The sequence below is a fragment of the Dipodomys merriami genome, unplaced genomic scaffold (assembly GCF_024711535.1).
Source record: "Dipodomys merriami isolate MVZ:Mamm:240054 unplaced genomic scaffold, mDipMer1.0.p SCAF_6, whole genome shotgun sequence".
NCBI lineage: Eukaryota > Metazoa > Chordata > Mammalia > Rodentia > Heteromyidae > Dipodomys > Dipodomys merriami.
In genome coordinates this window covers 64,428,892-64,451,325 of record NW_027206179.1, presented here as the reverse complement: position 1 = coordinate 64,451,325, position 22,434 = coordinate 64,428,892, and the positions used below count along the sequence as shown (strand labels likewise).

At 42.9% G+C, this 22,434-nt stretch overlaps 1 protein-coding gene across 5 annotated transcripts in view; it reads right to left on the bottom strand.

Annotated features, from left to right (window-relative positions):
• The window catches only part of Slc7a1 (solute carrier family 7 member 1), a 71,747-nt gene that overhangs the window by 30,991 nt on the left and 18,322 nt on the right, over positions 1–22,434 (bottom strand). For all 5 annotated transcript variants that reach the window (XM_070003038.1, XM_070003041.1, XM_070003042.1 and 2 more), the window contains one exon: positions 7,916–8,022. The gene's annotated coding sequence lies outside the window, so the exon portion shown is untranslated. The remainder of the gene's footprint in view (positions 1–7,915; positions 8,023–22,434) is intronic.

Genomic DNA, 22,434 nt, shown 5'->3' with positions numbered 1-22,434 from the left:
ATAAGAGTTGGAGTTTGAATTATTGTGAGAAATGGACAGATTTTCTTTACTTTTCTAAGAAGGTACACCTAAGGCCAAGTGTTCTGCAGTAATGAACTAGGGAGGTGAGCCAGTGGCTCAATGCCAGCCAAAGCAAGAAAGTCTAGGAGACTCTTATCTCCAATCATTTACCATATTTAAATAACCTGCTTCTTTTATCTTGAGTGTGGTGCTCAAGTCCTAACAGAAGTGAGTCATTCTGGAAGTCATTTGTTGCTAGTGAGGGCTACCTTACTGGTATTAAAATGGGTGCCATGTGCATGTACACATACATTTTGTGTCTGTCCATGAACGGCCAGTTGGGTTATTTTTTCTTCATATGAGGTCACTGGGCTTGCATTCTTTTTTTAAGGAAGCTCAGAAAACTGTTTGTAGTGCATGGCCAGGCTTGGTGTGCTCTTTGCCAGGAATCTCAACTGGGTTGGTCTTCTAGCTTTTTGATCATTTCCTGGACAGCAATGGGCTTTCCAGAAAAGAACACCAACACTGGAATAGCTCTGGCAGAGTCCAGAATGGAGGGAGACAGGGATTCCCTCGTCTCTTCTGTGCGCTCCTCCAGTACTTTACTGTGAAGGCCCTAGAAAGCCAGTGCTGTTAAGTCATGTTCTTTGCCTTATACTAGTTAGCACTTTATGGAAAGAATGTACTCATTATTAAACGGAAATGGCATCTGGGAGGAGGGAGCAGGCATACGCTGCCTGTCTACCCAGCAGTCACAATGATGCCACATGAAGCTTTCACACTCTTTCCATTATCTCTGCGCTTAAAATACTCCCGCCGCCACAAAAAGTGATGTTAAAAAATTACTTTCAAAATATTTTTTGTTTCTTTTTCTGTGTTGGGGTTGGAACGGGGGCCTCCTCCATGCTGTAAATGCTCTACCACTGAGCTACACCGCCTTCCCTACACAAATTTTTACACATTCCTAGCATAGCCTTGCAGTCTTGCATCTGCCCTATGGAAGACCTTAGTAACTAAGCTACCACCAAGCAATTCTCAATTGCTGGAGATCTATAACTTGATTTGAACAAATTAGGCTATATCTTTGTTGTTGTTGTTGTTATTAATAAGAAAGAAAGCAAGAGAAATTACCTTTGTGCTAGAGCCTCCTAGAACTTTCTATGGGCCCTGATGTCTAGCAGGAGCAGGGTCTCCATCTTTGGCTTCTGCCTGTAGCCACCCAGAGCCTTCTTAGGAAGTATGGTATTTTTTTTCCCCAAGGGTATTACTGCCTGACCTCCTGAAATGTCAGAATCTGATCTTACCCTAAGTCCTTCAAGCAAGTCTCAAACCAAACATGGGTGACTCAGAACTATAATCCTAGCTATTTTGGAGGCTGAGACCTGAGAATCATGGTTCAAAGCCACTAGGCAGAGAAGTCTGTCTGTGAGACTCTCATTTCCAATTAAAAGCAAAATGCTAGATGTGAGGGTATGGTTCAAGAAGAGGTAGAGAACCGGCCTTGAGCGGAAAAGCTCAAGGACAATGCTTAGACATGGAGTTCAACCCCATGACCAGCATCAGAGAGAGAGAAGGGGGGGAGGGAGGGAGAGAGGGGGAGAGGGAGAGAGAGAGACAGACAGACAGACAGAGAGACAGAGAGACAGAGAATTATCTGGGAGAAGAGAGAAGAAAGCAGTTATCTCAAGAGAGATTATTATAGGCTTTATTTTCTGCATTCGGATTTTTTTTCTCTATAATGAGTGGTTCACTGCTTCTAAATTACAGGAAGGAAATCTCCTTAATGAAATCATGGAAGGAGGGGGGATAAGGCCACGGAAGCAAGTTCAATCCATCTCAAGTGTCTACCAAGGAGACATTACTGGTAATTAGTTATATTGGGTTTCATTATGCTTTCCTCCACATTCATACATTTGAAAATTTCTAAACTCAATCCAAAAAAGAAAGAAATTTATGTAGGGCTGTCCCAGAAGGCACGGAGAAAATTCTTTCTTCTACATATACCAAGTGCCTACCCCACTTTCCCAATGCCAGTATGTTGTAAGCAATCACCACATATTAATTTGAACTTATATAGGATCAGGTTGAACCATATGAAATTACTGATAGCCATTTTTTACTGGACTTAGAAAAATGCCAAGAGTCATGAATCTATCATTGGAAGATCAAGCCTCATCTCTTCCTAGCTGTTTGTAGACATTTTCCTGAATCTCAGGCTGATCAGATAAGAAATTGAGACTGACAAGTCAACCATTCCTTATATTAGTCTGCACAAGAAAAGTCAACATGAGTTTCGTAGGAATGGTTCATAGATTATTCAAAAGATAGTAGATGCCAAGAGAGAACAAGACGAAGAGAGAAAAAGAGAGAAAGAGAGACAGAGACAAGAGAGATCATTGTTTGAGCAGTTTTTGATTTTGTTTTGCGGTGTCAGTACTGGGGCTTGAACTCAGGGCCTGAGAGCTATGCCTTATTAGCTTTTTCACTCAAAACTGGTATTCTGCAATTTCAGCCATGCCTTGATTTTTTTGCTGATTAACTGGAAATAAGATTCTCTTTGAAAAGAAAAAAGAAAAAAATTGCCAGCCTGGGTGCTGGTGGCTAATACCTGTAATCCTAGCTCACTCAGGAGGCTGAGCTCTGAGAACTGGGTTCAAAACCAGCCTGGGCAGGAAAGTTCCTGAGACTCTTATCCCCAGTGAAGCACTAAAAAAGCAAAAGTGAAGCTGTAACTCAAGTGATAGAGCACTAACCTTGAGCACAAAGGCTCACGGACAACACCCAGGCCTTGAATTCAAGCCTCAGAACCAGCATAAAATGATTTCATTACAAGGGATTTCAATTCCATGAGTCAAGTTGTAACAACTACAGTGCAGCTTGATCAATGTCAACTGTTATAAGTCTCTTGGATCTGGCTTTCCTAGGCTGTCACTGAACCGTTATCCTTAGCTCTCAGCCTCCTGAATAGCTAGGATTATATAAGTGTGAAGAGTGTTGTTTTTGTTTGGTTGGGTTGGTTTTTTTGCATTGAGTGAGTTTTTTTTTTTTCTTAACTCTTAACTTTCTAACAGGGTGTGGCCTGCCTGGGAGACTGTAGCACATGCTCCACTAGTTTAACTATCTCTCCCTTTTGATAACAATCAATATAGCTGTCTTTCATCATTACAGATATATAGGTTTTAGCAAAGATTTATTTTAGTGTAACAAAATAAAGTAAGGAGGAATAGAAACAAAAAAAAAAGAACCATCTCCTATTCCCCATGCAGGAAATTGGAGTTAAAGACTATGATATTTTTAATCAGACTGATAAAGCACCTTTACACATGCAAATGCCATAACCTTTTATATTTACCTGCCATTTATTCCTGATCCTGTTTTTTTCCCCTTCACAGAGCTGAGGTACATGCAACATGGCCTGGTTACCATGGCAATTATCTACACAGTATAGGTCATGCACAAATAATCCCTATGCAGGAAATGCCACATTTTATGATAGATCTTCCTGTCCTATTAACAACCATACTTTGAGGGTGGGCAAAATCTCAGACTCTCACTGCAGAGGAAACACACTTGTCATCTGAAAGAAACAGCATATATTTTGATGCAACATGTCTTTAGTCCTCAACTACATGCTGTATTTTCCCAGCCATGAGGTTGGAGGGAGTTGTCCTGGAACACAGTAACAGAATATCTTCAAATAGGGGAAAGAATGTGATTCAATTTCCTTAAATTCTTTCAAGGCACAGGAACTAAATGGCCCAATTATACCAGGGTCTTCAAAGATCAGAAGCTTTGATTAAATGAATGATCAAAGACCAGAAGATACCACAGGATCAAGTAGAGCCACAGATGAACTGAACAGCTTACAATGCCTAGAGTTTAGAACTTTCTTTCTAATTCTAGAGCAAATAGCTTGCTTCATACCTAGAGAATGTACACAAGTGGTAGAATGTCATTTCTCGAGATAGGTCAGTTATAAAAGGTATAGGAGCGCCTCCTTCCTGGCTTGGTGAAGTAAGGGGGTCCTTACCCTGGGAAAACGTGAGAATGCCTCTGGGCACTGAGGCAGACTCCAGGGCAGTCAAGTCCCAAACTGAAGAAATGAACATGGCCAACAGCTGAGAAAGCATACAGCTGAGACCTGAGCCCTGTTCAGCAACCTGACTGAACACTTGTGAACCTTAAGCCCAGGACCATAGACATGATCTGACCCTTGACCCAAAGAAACTGGGAGAAAATAGATGAGTGGTTTTAAGCTCCAGCAATGAAAGACTCATGGTTTATATACTCATACATAAAATGTGAGTTTGCATTCTTTTCTCTCTTTAAGTCCCTTACGGAGTAAAACCAGCACCTCTTGAAACTGTCTTTTGTTGGTTAAGGCTGAATAATTGGAAAATAATTGTCTCCTTGTTGGAAAAAAATGGCATATATCAAGTAGTTGTTATTTCATTTTCTAAAAAATTATCTTTCTAACTGGGGCCACATAGTGATAGGACTTAGAGGAGCTATAGAAGATAATGAGGATGTACCTGTCTCTCAGTGCCCACCATCTAGTGCAGAAAGAGAAAGTAAACAACTATTAACAACTATCTCCACAACAAATATGGTATACCTACTGTGTGCCTTTCCCTCCTTCTAGGTATTCAGAGAGCACCAGGAAACAACAAGTGTGACCACTTGGAGATGCACTGTCCATGCTATGCCTGCCAACTGGTCTGGATCTCTTCTCCCATGAAGTGAAGAAAGTCAAGGCAATGAATTCCCCATGATTCTGGCTGTGAGCTCCCCATTCAGACAAGGTTTGGAGGCTGGGCCTGAAGACTATTGGGCTTTCCTACACTGCCCAATCTGGAATAAAGGAACATCCAAATCAGGCTTTTCCTTTGGATGTCAACACTCAGTACCCATCTTAGGTAACAAGGTGGATGCTCTCAAAGAGTCTGTGAAGACAACACAGACACATCTGACTAGGTACTGAAGAAGGAAACAGGCAGAATGAATGAATCCACCCTAATTTAAGCAATTTCACTAAATAAGCATCGAGAAGGAAAGAATGGGATCTTGGAGGCTTGTTGGCATGGCCCAGCCATGAAGACAGCTAGCCTATGAAGAGCTTCCGCCTCCTTTCTCTTCCTCCTTTTGGCTGACAGGGATCTAATTTTACCTATGGTCTTCAGAAAAGTGCACCTGGCAGTTCTGCAGCTTTGTCTCTGCCACTGACAAGGTTTCAACATCCTCATAAACAAGGAACCTACTTATAGTTTAATCCTTCCCCCGGAACTCAGAGCTTATGGGAGAAGTGGGGTGCGGGGGAGGTGCCTTGCCACTTTCCCTGTTAATTCCCACTCTAGGGCAGCCTGTTTAAAGTTGCTTGCATGGCACAGGTGACTGGCTATATCCCCAACAAATGCCTCCGATTAAGATCTGGATGTGAGTTCCTGATCCCAATTATATGTGTGCTCTTAATATAGCTACAGACAATTAAGAATACAACTGGCCATGACTCTAAAAATACCTAAGCAATGAGGCTTGTTTCTCTCACACTCTCTGGCCTTCTCCTCACCAGCCTGAGTGTCCTCTCTCTCCAAAGTGAAAAAAAAGTTACCACCATATTATGTGATGAATAGAATTTTGACAATAATGAGGTTTTTCCATGTTCACTAAACCATTTTAGTTCAATGGCAAATAACAATAGCAAAAAGGTTTTAAATTATTTTTTAACAGTAGAACCCTTCTCTTTTTTTGCGGGGGAGAGCTGGTCACGGGGCCTCAACTCTGGGCCTGGGCGCTGTCCCTCAGCTCTTCAGCTCAAGGCTAGCGCTCTACCACTTGAGCCACAGCACCACTTCTGGCTTTTTTCTTTTTGCTTATGTGGTTCTGAGGAATTGAACCCAGGGCCTCATGCATGTAAGGCAAGCGCTCTACCACTTAGCCACCTTCCCAGCCCTAGAACCCTTCTTTCTATGTCCTATACTGAACCCCCAAACCAAATAAAAGATGCTTAATACACATAAATGGACATATTAAATTGAAACCCTTTTGTACAATTATCTAAACATTAAAAAAAAGCAGCCAGACACCAGAAATTACCAGCAAGAAATCAAGAAGGGATGCAGTTAAGCATCATTAATTTCCAGAGACTCATCTAACATACTTGATCATGCAGAACATAAAACTGGATTGAAGCTGGGTGCCAGTGGCTCACACCTGAATTCCAATCAACTCAGGTTCAAAGTTCCAAAAGCAAAGTTCAAAGCCAGCCTAGACAATCTCTAACCAGCCAAAAGCCAGAAATAGAACCTGCAGAGCTCAAGTGGCTCAAGTGGTAGAGTACTAGAATAGGGCTAAGGGACAGCAGCCAATGCCCTGAGCTCAAACTCTTATCAGTACTACCCTTTTCCCTCCACCCCCACAGAAAAAAGGAACCTGATAAAAGCTGGATGCCACTGGCTCACACCTGTAATCCTTTCTAGGCTAAGATATGAGGATCACAGTTCAAAACCAGCCCAAGTAGGAAAGTCTGTGATACTCTTATCTTTAATTAACCACCAAAAAAGCCAAAAGTAGAGTTGTGGCAAGTGGTAGAGTGCTATCCTTGAGCAAAAAAAAAAAAAAAGTTCAGGGACAACACCCAGGATTTAAGTTCAAGCCTGAGAAATGGCAGACACCCCCTCCCCCAAAAAAGCACAAGACAAAAACATAAAACCAGAAGTTATTTTTATTTAGAAGTAGCGGAGCAGGAAGGAGAGGTCTAGCATCCTTGGGCAGCCTTGACCTCTCTCTACACTATACTCTGCCTCAACCTCTCAGGCCCTATGGAACAGACCACAGCAGATCAATGAAGCCTGAGAACCCCTCCCGACCCCAGACAAGCTACTGTAAACATTTTAAATAAAACAAACTGAAGTTGCAGTAAGAAGTGTTAGAAACAGGAGCAAGATGGAGAAAGTCATTTAGCAGGAAGGAGGTTGTAACTGGGCCTTGACCTTGAGAAATACAAGGCTCCAGGAGTCAAAGGGGCAAGCTCAGCTAAAGCATTCCTGCCACCTCGCCTTGAAGAGGAGCCAGAAGGACAGAGTGACATGGCACTGTCCAGGTATCTCCACAGGAAAAGAAGGGGAAATGGCTAATTTGCCACCAAAGTATGGCCTGGTGACCAGGCCTCCAAGTAGAAGGCTTTGAAAGGAATGGAAGAAACACTTATGTTTCTGTTGGGATCATAACTGAAAAACTGAACAGCTCAGAGGTCTAAAAAGTAACAGCCTAGAAATTTTTAAAGACAGGATACTAGGCGCCAGTAGCTCATGTCTGTAATCCTAGTTACTCAGTAGGCTGAGATCAGAGGATTGAGATTCAAAGCCGGCCTAGGCAGCAAAGTCCATAGGACTCTTATGTCCAATTAATCATGCAAAAGCTGGAGGTAGAGCGGTAGTTCAAGTGGTAGAGCACCAGCCTCGAGTGAAAAAGCTGAGGCCCCCAGATGCACGCATGCGCTTTCTCTCTCTCTTGCGCTCTCTCTCTCACCTTTCTCTCTCTCTCTCTCTCTTACACACACACACACACACACACACACACACACACACACACACACACACACACACACACACACACACACACACACAGAGGAAACATTGGAAGTGTGATCCAGCTGGAGGAGCTGGAGTATTTATTTAGCATGCTTAGAAGGGGCCTAAGTTCCATCCCTAACATCACAGAAACAGAGGAGGAGAAGGAAGGGGAGGGGAAGGAAGGAAGGAAGGAGAAAGGTACGGGGAGAGACAGGAAAAAAAGGAAAGGGTGGAGGGAAGGGAGAAAGAAAGGGACTTAGGGTGAAGTTGTCAGTTAAGTCAGGTTGAAATGAATAACATTCTAACACAGAAGATCTGCTGAGGTGATAAAGAGTGGACTGTACCTGAAATAGACCCCGTGGACTCAACTTTCTCAAGGAGCTCTCTTCTCACTGAGGACCTGGGGTCTCAGCCAAGATTTCTCTGGAGGTTCCTATGGGGCTTCAAGCTCCTGGAAGGCAAAGAAATGCTGTCAGACATTACTGTTTGGGCCCCAGACCCTACAAGACTGGCTGGTAGAGAATGCAAGGAGGAGGCAAGAAGGTCAATAAAGAACCAGACATGTGGTGTGTCATGGGGACTTGAGGGAGAAGATGGGAAACTAGACCAGGTGACTTCCCAACCAGACCCCACCACTTCACATAGACATGTGATTTCAAAAATGATGTGTGTGTCATATAATTACTACAAATCCAGTGCAGAGGGGGATCATATTAACTGCAGGTCCAGCTAGGGACCTTAGAGGAGCCCATACTCCATGAGAATTGAAAAGCCAGGCCTGCAGACAGAAAATACTGGCTGGTTTCTTCTGTCAAACTCCAGTTCACATGACTGGCCAACAGCAATGGAGCTCTCCATTATGAACTAGTTAACAAAGTGACACAGAGGTTCCACCTGCCTGCAATACCACAGCATAATGACTAAACACAGGAACTGAGGCTGGGCAGTCCTACAAGCAATGAATGGATTTGGAGGTGGCCAAGGCCTAGAAGTGTCTGGTGTGGATGCAGCCCAAGGACATGCTTTTCCTAAGCCACCTTTGCTCTGTATTGCCATTTACCGGTGCTCACAGCTTCCATGAAGCTGCCTGAGCATGTGTGATCTGCACCTAGTGTGACCTCACAGGGGATTGGCATGCAGCCAAGAATGCATATAATGACTGCTAATCCCAGCCAGAGTTGAGTAACTGCAACAAGGACCAACACCTTCTGTACATCTGTTCTACACTGGTATTTCTTTCCTTCCCACTTTCAACTCTGAAAATGCCCAAACCTATATAAATGAAACTTTCATCATCCATATTCATAAGTATTTAACATCTTGCCACGTTTTGCTTTATCTTTCTTTAGAAAGTACTTTTCCCTTGGCTACTCAGGAGGCTGAGATGGCAGTTCAAAGCCAGTCTGGGCAGAAAACTGAGAGTTGTCTTCAGTTAACCAGTTAAAAAAAAATCTAGAAATGGAAGTATGGCTCAAATGGTAGAACACTAGCCTTGAGTGAAAAAGCCAAGTGGCAGACTTATACAAACAAAAAAACAAAAAACCTGAGGGGAGGGCGGGGGAGAATAATGTCTTCCATAGTGATGAGTGAGCTCCAGCTGGTTTGACCTCTAAGTATCTAAATAAATACTCCTAAGAATGACACCATTCTGCTCTGTAATGTCATTATCACACCAAAGAAAACAAGCTTTAATTCAGTAGTATCTAAATATGGTTCACACTGGGTGCTGGTGACTCATGGCTGTAAATCCTAGCTACTCAAGAGGCTGAGATCTAGGAATCAATTCTAAGCCAGCCCAGGAAAGAAAGTCCATGAGATTCCTATCTCCAATTAGCCACTGAAAAGCTGGAAAGTAGAGCTGTGGTTCAAATCAGCCTTGAGCAAAAAAGCTAAGCCACCAGGCCCTTAGTTCAAGCCCTAGTAAAGTTCATACTCAAATGTCCCTAATTATCAACATACTGCTACTTCTTGTGCTGTGAGAACACTACAGGGGAAAAAAGAATCCACAGGGAGACTGGCCAGGTAGGTGCCTTATGGGCATTCACATGCCAATCTCTGTGGTTGGTAGAACCAAAAGTAGCAGAAGACCCAGGACTGGCTTTGGCAATAAACTGTTGTTTGGAGAACAAATTTACAAAACATAGACAGGGTAAGTAAAGGAATGTTTAGAAGGGAAACTGGAGAGAGTCTGTATTCCTCAATCTGTGTGACTGACAGTCATGACGATGGCCCCAGAGATGCCTACATCCTGTCACTGTTTGATTGCAGAGAGAAGGAAGGTGCTCATCAAGTGGCCTGGGTGCAGAGATTTCCCTAGGTGGGCCCAGGATGAGTGGGATTGAAATGTAGGGTAAATGGATTCATTAGGATCAAGAATGTTCCAACCCACTTGCTCACATTTTCCACATTTGAACACTCCATTGTTAAACACAGAATAATGATGATGCCACACCTTATACTTAAATAATTCATTCCCATATGGAAAGCAGCATTTTAACATGATCTTTTTGTAGCTCCCAGGAGCAAAGGGAACTGTGAGAGTGTAACCATGTGAGCACTGCAGACACACAGCACATGCCAAGCAAAGTGCATAAAGAAATGGTAAATATCAGCCGGGTGCCGGTGGCTCACCCTGTAATCGTAACTACTCAGGAGGCTGAGATCTGAGGATCACGGTTCAAAACCAGCCTGGGCAGGAAAGTCCATGAAACTTTTATCTCCAATAAACCACTGGAAAACCAGAAGTGGCGCTGTGGCTCAAGCAGTAGAGCTCTTGCCTTGAGCTGAAGAGCACAAGGACAGCGCCCAAGCCCAGAGTTCAAGCCCCACGACTAAAAAAAAAAAAAAAAGGTAAGTATCAACAAATTCCACTGATCAATCTTAAAAGGAATCAGATCTGACCATTCAGTACAGATAGGACCCAGTAACACTGTCTTGACTGATTTTGCATCAATATTGGGGCTTGAAATCAAGGCCTGAGCACTAGCCACACTTCTACTTCTATTTTTTTTTGGTGGTTAAAATTTCCTGCCTGGGCTAGCTTCGAATTGATTCTCAGATCTCAGCCTCCTGAGTAACTAGAAATTACACAGGCATAGCCACCAGCACCATGCATCCTCTTGGTTTATATTATAAAACATCAACTACTACTCTGGCAACTTACACCAACAGCTATCTTGCCTATTGTGAGAAAAAACTGTTTTTGATTTGGTTTGTTTTGTTTTTAAATCAAAGTGTGAGGCTTCAAAGTTTCTGCTTTGGCCTGGTGGCTTGACTCTTGCTAAGGAAAAGAACTGCTTTGAGAACAGGAATGATTTTTGAAATATAAGATTTTGTCTTAAACTGGTTCTTTGCGAGATGGAATTAAGACAGACCTCAGACTGTTCAAGAAATAGAGAATGCAGGAATATTTTGAGATTACTTGTATACTGCAGTTGTTATTTCAACGTCATCTTATGCAAATAGATTTTACCCTATTCAAATTAGCCAATCATGAGCAGATTGTGAACCTGAGTTCAACCAATCTGAGCAGAGGGGCAGAGCCTGCTGCCATTGGGATAAAGCTCACCCAATCTGAGCAGAGGGGTGGGGACTGCTGAGTTCAGAGATGATAAATAGGGGAGCAGCCTGCTTGCTCTGTGTGCTTGCTTAACAGATTCATGACTAATGGCACACCCTTTTGCAGAAGTAAATTTTGCCTTGCTGACACTTCTTTATTTTGGTATCTATTGTTGTGACTCCACTAGTTCTTGGAGAGTGTATTTATAACACTATGACTGAGTTATCATACTGTACATGCCACTGATAGATACTAAGTTTGGAGCACCATTCTAGCATCTGGGAATGCAGTGGTGAACTAAGTAGCTTACATGGCTGACTGGCAATAGCTCTTCAAAAACAAAAATGGATGAAATACTACTAACTGGAGAAACACTTATCAGGAGACACATTCCTGAATCCTAAAGAAATTATGTGTTATAATAAGGAATAAGCCATAGGGAAAGAATCAGAACTGTCCCCTTAGACCTTGCGGGCAGTCTGGGGTTGCTCCTTCCTTTCCCAGTTTAGAGCCTGCAGTAGGGACCCCAAGCAGATTGCACTGAAATCTGAACTTGCTAAAGGCCTGACTGCTGACATGCTAAGATATGAGTGATTCTGACAAGGGTTTCTGGAACAGGAACTTGGGAGGGACGCCTCTCTCCTTCACCCTTCTGCTCTTGAAACACCAAAAGACCATGTGTCAAAGGTTTGGTTCCCACCCTATTGGCACAACTAAGAGGGGATATACACTTTAAGAAATTACCCTAGTAAGCGGTCTTGTGGGTATTACAACCTCCCTTCCTATCTCCCTAGCTCCTTATTGCTTCCTAGCCAGAGGTAAGCAGTTTTTCTCTGACATATCCTTCAATCATGATACCCTGCCTCTTCAGACACAAAGCAGTAGGGCCAACCAAGCATGGACTAAATCCTCCATAACTGTAAGCTAAACTAAGCCTTTCTCTTGTATCTCCTTGTAAGTGGATTACCTCTGGCATTTTGCTACAGTAAGGAAAAGCTGATACTCACTGCCTTTTAGATTTATCCAGTCTTTGTCACTAGATAAAATATACTCAAAGGAGTGTATTTGGATAAATCAGAAAGTGAAAGTCATTTACAAATTTCCTTATTTCTGTAATTCTACCCCTCACCAGATATCTATCTTGCATTCCAATTTCTGCCCGACTTTCATAGTTTATACAGCTGTGGTTCAAGGCTCCACAGATGATATGAAAATAGATTTCAGTGCCCACTTGATAATGTCCTAATCTTACCTCTTTCCCTCATTTCTCATACTTTGTTTTTCAGTGACAGATTACTAGCTGATTAGCATATGTGTGACATCAGATAGTTGCCATTTGGGGGTAATCTCGTGATTGATTCCACCTTTGCTGAAAACCAATACCAACTAGTATTTAACCACATCCCAAAATGACAATAAAATGTACATGTAAAAAAATGTCTTCAAGAGACCACACAATCTATACAGGCATTTGTGGCTCTACAGTATTTGGGAGTAGAAAGAGAAAGTGCAAGGTGTAAAGGAAATGTGGTCAAGGAAATAGCAGCAAGATATGTATCCTACTCTCAAACCGTCAATGATTAAAATTACCCTGAGCTACTTAGCTCAAATTCTGGTGAGTCATCTTTTAACAGGCAAAACACTCCAGAAAACCTATACGATTCTTCATTGTTATGACTTGCAATATGCAGTGAAGGCCAGTCTACACGCAGACAGAAATCTGATGAGGGCGCCAAGAGGAAGGAGCCAAATCAGGAGAAGAGCAATGTTCTCAGCCTAGGTAGCTTTGAATCTGGTGGGCCTGATGCCAGAGGCTTACGCCTATAACCCAAGCTACTCAGAGGTCTGAAATCTGAGGATTGTGATTCAAGGCTAGCCTGGGCAGGAACGTCTATAAGTCTTATCTCCAATTAACCACCAAAAAGCCAAAAGTGGAGGTAGGGCTCAAATGGTAGAGTACTAGCTTTGAGGGAAAAACAAAAACAAAAACCATGAGACAGTGTACAGACCCTGAGTTCAAGCTCCAGTACCCAGAAGAAAGGAAAACCTTGCTATTGTAAGGTCTGCCCTGGGCCATGCAGACCCTTTGCAGACACCTCCCTACATCTTGGCTAAGTTTTCCGCCCAGTATCTATGCTACCTAGGTAACTGGCATCCATGAAAGCAGTCACCTCCCCCTCCTGCTAGGTCTCATCCAGGGCCACCTCTGGTCACATGCCTCCCATGTGACCCTACGAGGGTCCCAGCCCTGAGGTCACATCAGGATCCAGTGTGGCCACACTTCTTCCTGTCCCTGAACTAGGTAAGTCCTGGCCCAGGGGTGGGTCACCCTTGCAGCCATGCCTCTCCACCATGCATAGATGGGGCAGCAGTTTGGTAACTAAACTTCTTTTCCTGCTTGAATAGTGTGTGGTGTATCCTTTATTGGCTACCTAATTAAACCTTACAGCTATCACATCCCAAACCAGCAGAGGAAAAAAGTTAACAAAGAAGATGGTGTGTGGATGGAGACAAAGCCTCTGTATGAAGCCAGGATCATCTCCAGAAGTGGGTCTGTCGTCTTGTAGAACTGCCAGACGAGACAAAGTCTAAGGAGATGAACTGCGGGGTGTCACCCTGTCCTGGAGGCCTGCCAGGTGTCAGTAGTGTACTTGTCAAGATGATCCATCATAGGAAGTACTCAAGAGACATAACTCAACTTTTAGAGATGAGGCAGAATTTCTCACATGGGAAAGATTGCTGCTCTCCTCGCCCACTTATTATTTAACACTCAACAACACAATCTAAAAAGGCCTGTGCTTTTTAGATTGTACTCATGCCTGTGGTCTTAGCTACTGGAGAAGTTGAGATCTGAGGATCATGGTTCAAAGCCACACCAAGAAAAGACTCTGATCTCTCATCAACAACCAAAAGGAAGTCAGCTGTGACTCAAATAATGGAAAGCCAGCCTTGAGCAAAAAAGCTAAGAGACAATGCCTAGGCCCTTAGTTCAGGCCCCAGTACCAGCACATACATACACAGATACATTCACAAAATGGTGAATTCTAAGGGAGGAAAGGAACCAACTAGCTTCCTAATGCAGAAATACTGTGGTAATGTACAAGGGAACAATGACAAGGGCTGGAAAATGGGAGATAAAGAGAAAGGAAGGGCCACAACTGGACAAAGTAAAGAAGGGTGGAATGATTTTCCACTCTGCCATTTCCTCCCTATAGTTGTTGGCTCTTATGCACAAGATCCGAATTTTACCTCTAGTCCAACATGGATAAAATGCACACCTGAAGTCAGCTTCAGCTCCCTGACAATGATGAACAGCTACAGGAAGCATCTACTTCTACCCAGGGCCCTCCTCATTTAATTCTCCAAACAAGCCTTAATTTAATACTCAAATTAGCCTATAAAACCACTACACCCACCTCACCTATTACAGTAGGTATAGTATAAAGTATACAAAGTCTTGGTGCAACTAGTCTAAAATTTTCCTTATCTTTTTCATACTAAAACTCTTCTTGAAGTTGGGTGCTGGTGGTTCATATCTATAACCCTAGAGACTAAGGAGACTGAGATTTTAAAATCTTGATTCAAAGCCAACCCAGGCAGAAAAGTCCGTGACAGTCTTTTTCTCCAATTAAACCACCAAAAAAAGCTGTAAGTAGAGATGTGGCTCAAGTGGTAGAGCTTTTAGCATGGTAAACTAAGACAATTCCCAGGCCCTAAGTTCAAGTGCCAGTATCCAGTAACCGCACAAACAAAACAAAGCAAAAAAACACTCCTTGATTTCCTTACTTCTCCACTAAAACTACTAGGCTCACAAAACTTTCAAAGTAAGTAAATAAATTGAAAGGATGAATTTGACTATGTTAAACACTTTCTGAAGGAAATATTTTCTTGGGGGATTTCTTGGGATAAATGACATATTTCTCAATTTCATTCTGTTCAACTGTACCAGCTCCTAACTGGCACTTTGAGATTTCTCTGCCAAATAGCTCATGAGTTACCTAAATAGCTCTATGTAGCCCGGGGGGGGGGGGGGCAGGGGGGAGGAGCTACTATTTAAAGAGATGTTCCAGTTCAAGTGAGGAATTAATTGTTTGACGTCTGTGTGAATAATCAGCTTTTAATTACACAGTTTGTCAGTATTCTAAAAAGAATTATCCCATTAATGAACTGCTAGGGTTGACAGTGATGCCTGCCCTGAATTCTTTTGGATATTTGAAGTGTCTGTTTATCAAAAACTAAGGATGGTTAGGAAATGAGTTAAATAAGAGAGCTACCAACGGGCTGGGAATATGGCTTAGTGGTACAGTGCTTGCCTACCACATAAACAGAAAAAAGCCAGAAGGGGCGCTGTGGCTCAAGTGGTGGAACACTAGCCTTGAGCAAAAGCAGCTCAGGGATAGTGCCCAGGCCCTGGGTTCAAGCCCCAGGACTGGCAAAAAAAAAAAAAAAAAGAGCTACTGGAGAAAACACTGCAGGGTGGTCTTCAAAGTGAACAGCAGAGAAATGAGGCCTGGGCAGGGGGGGCATTTCAAAATGGAACCAAAGACCCATCCCACAGTAGCCCATCCCTGGATGGAAAATGAGTGTGGAGGACTTTACATGGTACAGGGAGAGAGAACCAGTGGTTTCTCAGACACAAGAAAGAGAAGCCAGGACCTGAGCTCTGCTGGGGAGAGTCTAGGCCAATCTTCTAAAGAAACTCTTCCAGTTCTGTGATGATTTTTCCTTAAAAAAAAAAAAAATGGCACGCTTGACCTTGTGTTTGTATACTCCTATGCTCAGTAGATACAATTCATTGTCCCCTTTTTAACACAGGACCTGCTCCTGCCGCCTCCCAGGATCCAAGTGAATGGATAGAAAATGAACCACCATGAACTCAGCATCCCGTGTGCCTTACTTGTGTCCTGCAGAGGTGCTGGGAGAGCGGACTCCCTCCCCAACCCATTTCTCTCAGTTCTTGGGCAGCCTTTTCAGGTACCCCTACCCTACTCCAGCTTGTTAAAACAGCAGCAACTATGCAGAGAGGCACTCTACAGTTGCCTATTGCTATATAGACCCTCATATCTCCCCAAAGACAGTAACTTTATTAACACACCTCTTTCTTAAGCCAAAGTTCCTTGCCCTTTGTAGCACCCAAGAGATGATATGAACTATTTCATCAAAACCAATGAAGGAGCCAGGTATGGTGGTGCATGCATGTTACCCCAACACTCAGGAGATGAGGCAAGGTGAAAGGCGATCAAGACCAGTCTGAATTACATAGTAAAACTCTGTTTCAAAAAACCAAGGGTTGGGGATGTAACTCAGTGGTATAGCACAAAACCTACAGGTTCGAGGGCTGGAGTTTGATCTCCAATACCACAACTAAAATAATTAAAAGGTAAAAATAAAACCCAGAGAGGATAGTGATGATAGGACAGTGATGTGAATATACATAACACCATTAAACTATGCACTTAAATTGCCTAAAATGGTCAGTTTCATGTGTATCTTACAATTTAAAAATACTTATAATTCAAAATAATATTAAAATATTAATATTAACTCAACCACAAAGGGTTAAGCTGGGTGCCAACTCATCTCCAATTAACCACCAAGAAGCTGGAAGAGGAGCTGTGGCTCAAGTGGTAAGAGTGCTAGCCTGGAGCCAAAGAAGCTCAGGACAGCACCTAAGCCCTGAATTCAAGCCCCAAGACCTGCACCAAAAAGAAAAAAAAAGTTTAACAGAGGTTTACCTCAGAATTAGAGCTTACAAACCAGCAATCACATACCTGCATAGGTCCTCGAATTGAAAACATATGTCCACACAAAAGTTTGAACACAAATGTCATAACAATATTATTCTTTACCACTATTCACCTACCTCTTTGTTAAATCAAAACCCAAGTTCTTTCCCCTGTGTAGCACCCAAGAGATGGTATGAACTATTTCATCAAAACCAAGGAAGGAACCTTAAGGTGGAAATAACCCAAATGTCCCATCAACTAATGAACACGTGAGAAACCTATGCTTAAAAAATTTAAGTACAAAAACCTACAAAAAGTAATGAAGTACTGACACATGCAACATTATGCTACTCGAAAGAAGCCAGCCACAAAAGCCATACATTTGTTTACAGACAGAAAAGAGATTACTGGTTGCCTGGATCTGGGGAGAAAGGAATAGGGGTAAGGGGAAAATATGTTCTAAACTCATCTGTGAGAGTTTCATAGTCATTTGCATATGCTAAAATTTATACTTCAAAAGGATGAACTTTATAGCACATAAATTGTATTTGACAATGCTACTGGAAATATGGCTCCCCAGAGGAATTACAGTGTACTCAGCATGCCCAGGCAGATGGAGTCCCTACATACTTCCATTCCCACTCAAGTCAAAACGCTATCAACCACACCTCCCTGAAAATCAGTAATTACAACTCATGCTGCCCTTGGTTGAAGAGGCTCTCCTCTCTATTCATATAGCTACTTATTATATTTAACAGACATGTTGCTGTGAGAGTTCTACAAAAGGAAATTTGCTCCATGTTAATATACCATCATCTTTTATTGTTCTGTAGAACATGAACTCTAATCTAAACATACAGCTTGCATATTTTACCCATGGTAGGGCATTAAGGAAGACAGCAGCATTTGTTAGTTTAAATAATGTAATATCATTTCTAAGCCTTAATATACAAAATGAGTGCAGGAGAAAGGGAGCTCCTTTACTTGGGGTGTATCTGTACCCACAGAGGAAAATGGGATGGGGGGCATTAAGAGGTTGTGAGGAGCCAGGGGCCATTGGATCACACCTATAATCCTAGCTACTCAGGAGGGGCTGAGATCTGAGTACTGTGGGTCAAAGCCCGACAGAAAAGTCTGTGAGACTCCAATTAAATAGCAGGAAGCCTAAAGTGGAGGGGTGGCTCAATTGGTAGAGTGCCAGCCTTGAGCAAAACAAGCCAAGCAATAGCATAAAGCCCTGATTTTGAGCCCCAGTATTCACACACACACACACACACACACACACACACACACACACACACACACACACACACACACACACACACACACACACACACACACACACACACACACACACCAAGGCTTTAAGGAGAAAGACTAATAAGCTCATTAAGGAGAAAAGAAATAGCATAGCATTATTTCCTAATAAGGCTGGTAAAATGCACTGTTAGGAGCAAAGAAATCACCAGCAAGCTCAGAGACGATAGGTTCAGCCCAATGAGGCAGAAGCAAATCTGGGGCTTCTCCCCACACTGAACATGCAGAAAATGCTCAGATTGGGCTAGGTGGTGGCTTTTTGGGTGCCAAGGCTAAACTTCCTGACAAGTGACTTCCTGCAACACTCCTGGGCCTGCAGCTGCTCAGTACAACTCCCAGCAGGTGATATACACCCACCCCAGACAGCACAGCACCTCTAAAGACATCTGTAGACAAATGAACCTCGGATGTGGCCTGAAGCCCATGGGGTCAGCACCGGTTCAGAGCAGGCAATCCTTCCAGGATGCTGCATGCACCAGCCCCATAATTACCAGAGGGAATTAAGCAAGCATTCACAAGCCTCTGGATTTCTGTGCTTCCATAAACTTAAGAATAATTTGTTCTCCTGGGGCTAAATTGCTAACTGGTTGCTGCAGCTCTATAACAGGAACATGAAAGGGACATGGAATGTGCAAACTAGAGGGATTTATAGAACTATGCCTCAGAGTTCCCCAAGAGGAAGAGAGGAGCAGGGAACTGCCCTAATGGGACAAGTGGACTGGGCACTGCACACCTAGCATTTGTGGGTCTGTTCTCTTGTGTGGAATGATCTCCAAAGGCTACGCCTGAAATATGAAATAATCAAGGAATATGGTGCTGGGAAGGAAAGAGACAGCTTAATCTCTTCTGATCCACATTCCTAGTAGCATCGTACACTGTCACGAATAAAGTTATTTCTTAAAGGAATCTAACATTTGGCATTTCAACAATTTTTAATTATGTACTCTCATGAATGGATTAGCGCCCAATCACTGGAAGTCATCTGACTCCTAATACTAAACATACTTAAACTCAATTCCATTATTCAGTCTAAGGTCTGGCAGTTTTCCACAGGACCCTGAAGGTAGCAGCCTATGGGATAGATTTGTTTATGATGGTTCCACCATCTCCTTTTGCTAACTCACATTAGAAAATAATGTACCATTAAAACAGAAATTATCCTGCAGACTTCAAAGGATACATAGTACACTGGGAAAACTATGGCCTGGCCCAGAAGTTGGCCAATTTTTATATATTTTTTTCTCTGGCTGGCTTTGAACTTGGATCTTCCAGAGCTCACTTCCTGAGTGCTGGGATTATTACAAGGGTGTGACATCATGCCTAGCAAGAATGGCTTTATTTTTAACATGTTTGTATAAAAACATTTTGAAGCCAGGTGCTGGTGGCTCACACCTGTAATCCTAACTATTCAGGAGGCTGAGATCTGAGAATTGCAGATCAAAGCCAGCCCAAGCAGAACAGTCCATGGGATGCTTATCTACAATTAACCACCAGAAAACCAGAAGTGGTGCTGTGGCTCAAAGTGGCAGAGTGCTAGCTTTGAGCAAAAGAGCTCAGGGACAGTGCCCAGGCCCTGAGTTCAAGCCCCTGTACTGGCAAAATAAATAAATAAATAATCATGTCATTAAACTTACCTATTACCCAATTGGGAATGCCAGCTGCCTGTTCTGGCAGGGTTACTGGTAGCTGTAGCTTTCTGGGCAATGGCTCTGGATGTCTGCTGCTGCAACCAACCCCAGAATGCAGGCTCCAGGCACCAGCTCCAGGCTGGCGGTGTGACTGAAAGAGGGATTTCAAACAGTCCTACTCCTTCTAATGTAGGCTGTTCCCAAGGTACAAAACTAGTAATAACCACCCCCACCCCCAAAATACCCAGTTCAGTCCAGTGATCAGTTAGAACAACAAATCACAATATCAAAACAAACTGTCCCTTTTTATTCCTCGTTTTAATGACATCTGAACAGCTGGTATGCACAGATACAATGTTAAGTCACATGGGCAGAAAATCAGATATCAATCCTCAGTTCATTAATGGAGGGGGAAAAAAAAAAACCACCTCAGATGGTACCCATCTGAGCTCTAAGTGGCTTGGTGGAAATGGTCCCAAAGCTCATTTCAACTTGGAAGTAATGCTTGGGATAGGTTCAGGACCTCAGACTCCATTTCCAAGACTGGCCAGAACCTGACCAATGAACAGGAAGGTGGTCCTTTAATCTGTCCTCAGACACCCCAGTCACAGGACTAGGGACAAGTTTTCTGATGTAACACAGCCTTGTTGACATCGGTGAATTACGTGGATAGGCCCACAAGGTAAAAATGTCTAGCAAGCTGTGCCTTCCGAGTACTCCTGAGTAGTTCCATTCACAATGTTTGTGTGGTATAAAATAAAATGGCTACCTGTAATGGGCCTTCCCCTGAGCCTCTTCTTCTCAACTTGGTGAGAAACAGGGTACCAGGGCCTGCCAGCGCCTATTAGGCTACATTACTGATTTGTCAGACTGAGTGCACATTGGATGGAAATATTCCGCAGCACATTTTGTATCTACTCACTGATCTGATGAAGAATTAGAAACCCTGCCTGCCCCTAGCAGTATGGTCTGTTTCCATTTTACCATTATGACTTATCCTTACCTCACCCGTGTCCTCCACCTTGTTCCTGCAGACCTGTGGCTCAAATGATAACCTTGAGCAAAAAGGCTCAAGAAAAGAGCCCAGGTCCTGAGTTCAAGCCCCAGGACCAGCATGCACACATGCACATACACATGCAATGCACACACACACACACACACACACACAATCTGGAGAAGTTAGTTCTTTCTTTGAGCTTCCTATTTCTCCATTGCAAGATGAAGAGGCTGGAATAAACATGAATCAGCACATCGTAGGTGCTATTAAGTACAACAAATAACTTGTTCTATAGTATGAAGATACTTTGTAATCAACAAAACATTATATAAACATACAGCTAAAAATTAAGTTACTGGTAGTAATTCAATAGTTCACACACAAAAAAAATGAAGCTCTTGTTTATTTCCATCTACCTCAATTCCCATGGTAGAAGATTTGAGGGCTACTGTCCTACATATTAAGATTGATTTCCAACTATTATACGCACAAACCAAGTGACATTACAAAAGTCACAGCTAATAATGACTGGAGTGTGTGTGTGTGTGTGACTGTGTGTGAAAGAGAGAGAGAGAGGAGAGAGGGGGAAAGAGAGAAAGAGAGAGAAAAAATGAGAGAGACTCTGAGGTTTGAACTCAGAGCCTGAGTGCTATTCCTTAGCTTTTTCACTCAAGGCTGGTGCTCTAACACTTGAGCCACAGCTCTATTTCTGGCTTTTTGTTGTTTAATTGTAGATAAAAGTCTCATAGCCAAATCTCAGCCTCCTGAGTAACTAGGATTACAGACTGGTAGTTACCAGTGAGTGCCTAGCTAATGCCTCAACGTTCACTCCCAATTGTTGTTTCAAAGTGCATGAAATATGCAATGTCGCACTTTCTCCAGAATAACCAAACCCACTCGTCTTACATGCCTGGGAATGCTGGTAGCCTTGGTCTCAGCATGTGCCATTTAGACTCAGGAAGTGAACCCTAGTCATCTTCAATGGGTCACTCTCCACAAAGGCCTCTTCATCTCCGTTGGCTCTGGGGCCAAATTTGGAAGCTTGAACTTTCATTAGGAAAACAAAATGCTTTGTCTTTCCCTGCTCCACCAGAAGGGATTTCTAGTGTTTCTTCCAGTCTGAACTTGGACAGAAACGAATACCCAGCCCAGAGAAGCCACTTTCCTCTTGCCAGGAGGTCTGGAGGCTCACAAAGCCCAGTTATTTGTTTTGCCAAACTGTGTATACATTAAATGGAAATGTTTGTTTTCCAAGTCTTGCTTTACCTCTCTAAAGACAAATGATTAAAGAATATTTCAAGGGCATTTTTTTTTTTTGCTCATCCTCTCCGATCTGGTTATATTAAGCACCCTCACTTCCTGCCTTTTAACTTACATTTCTGTTGAGGTATCATCTACTCTTTTGTTGACCTTTATGTGTACAATGTTGCTTCAGAAACCTTCTTCAAAGGAAAGGTCAAAGTAAAATGTTGTCGCCAGGTAGGATGCCAAAGTGGCCAGCAGCCAGGGAGATACCTCGTGCCCAGGCTTGAGACTAGAGGCTACCTGTGACTTGAGTGACGGACACAAGCATCACAAAGCAGTCCTCAGATCTCAGCCTCCTTGAGTAGCTAGGATTATAGATGGGAGCCAGCAG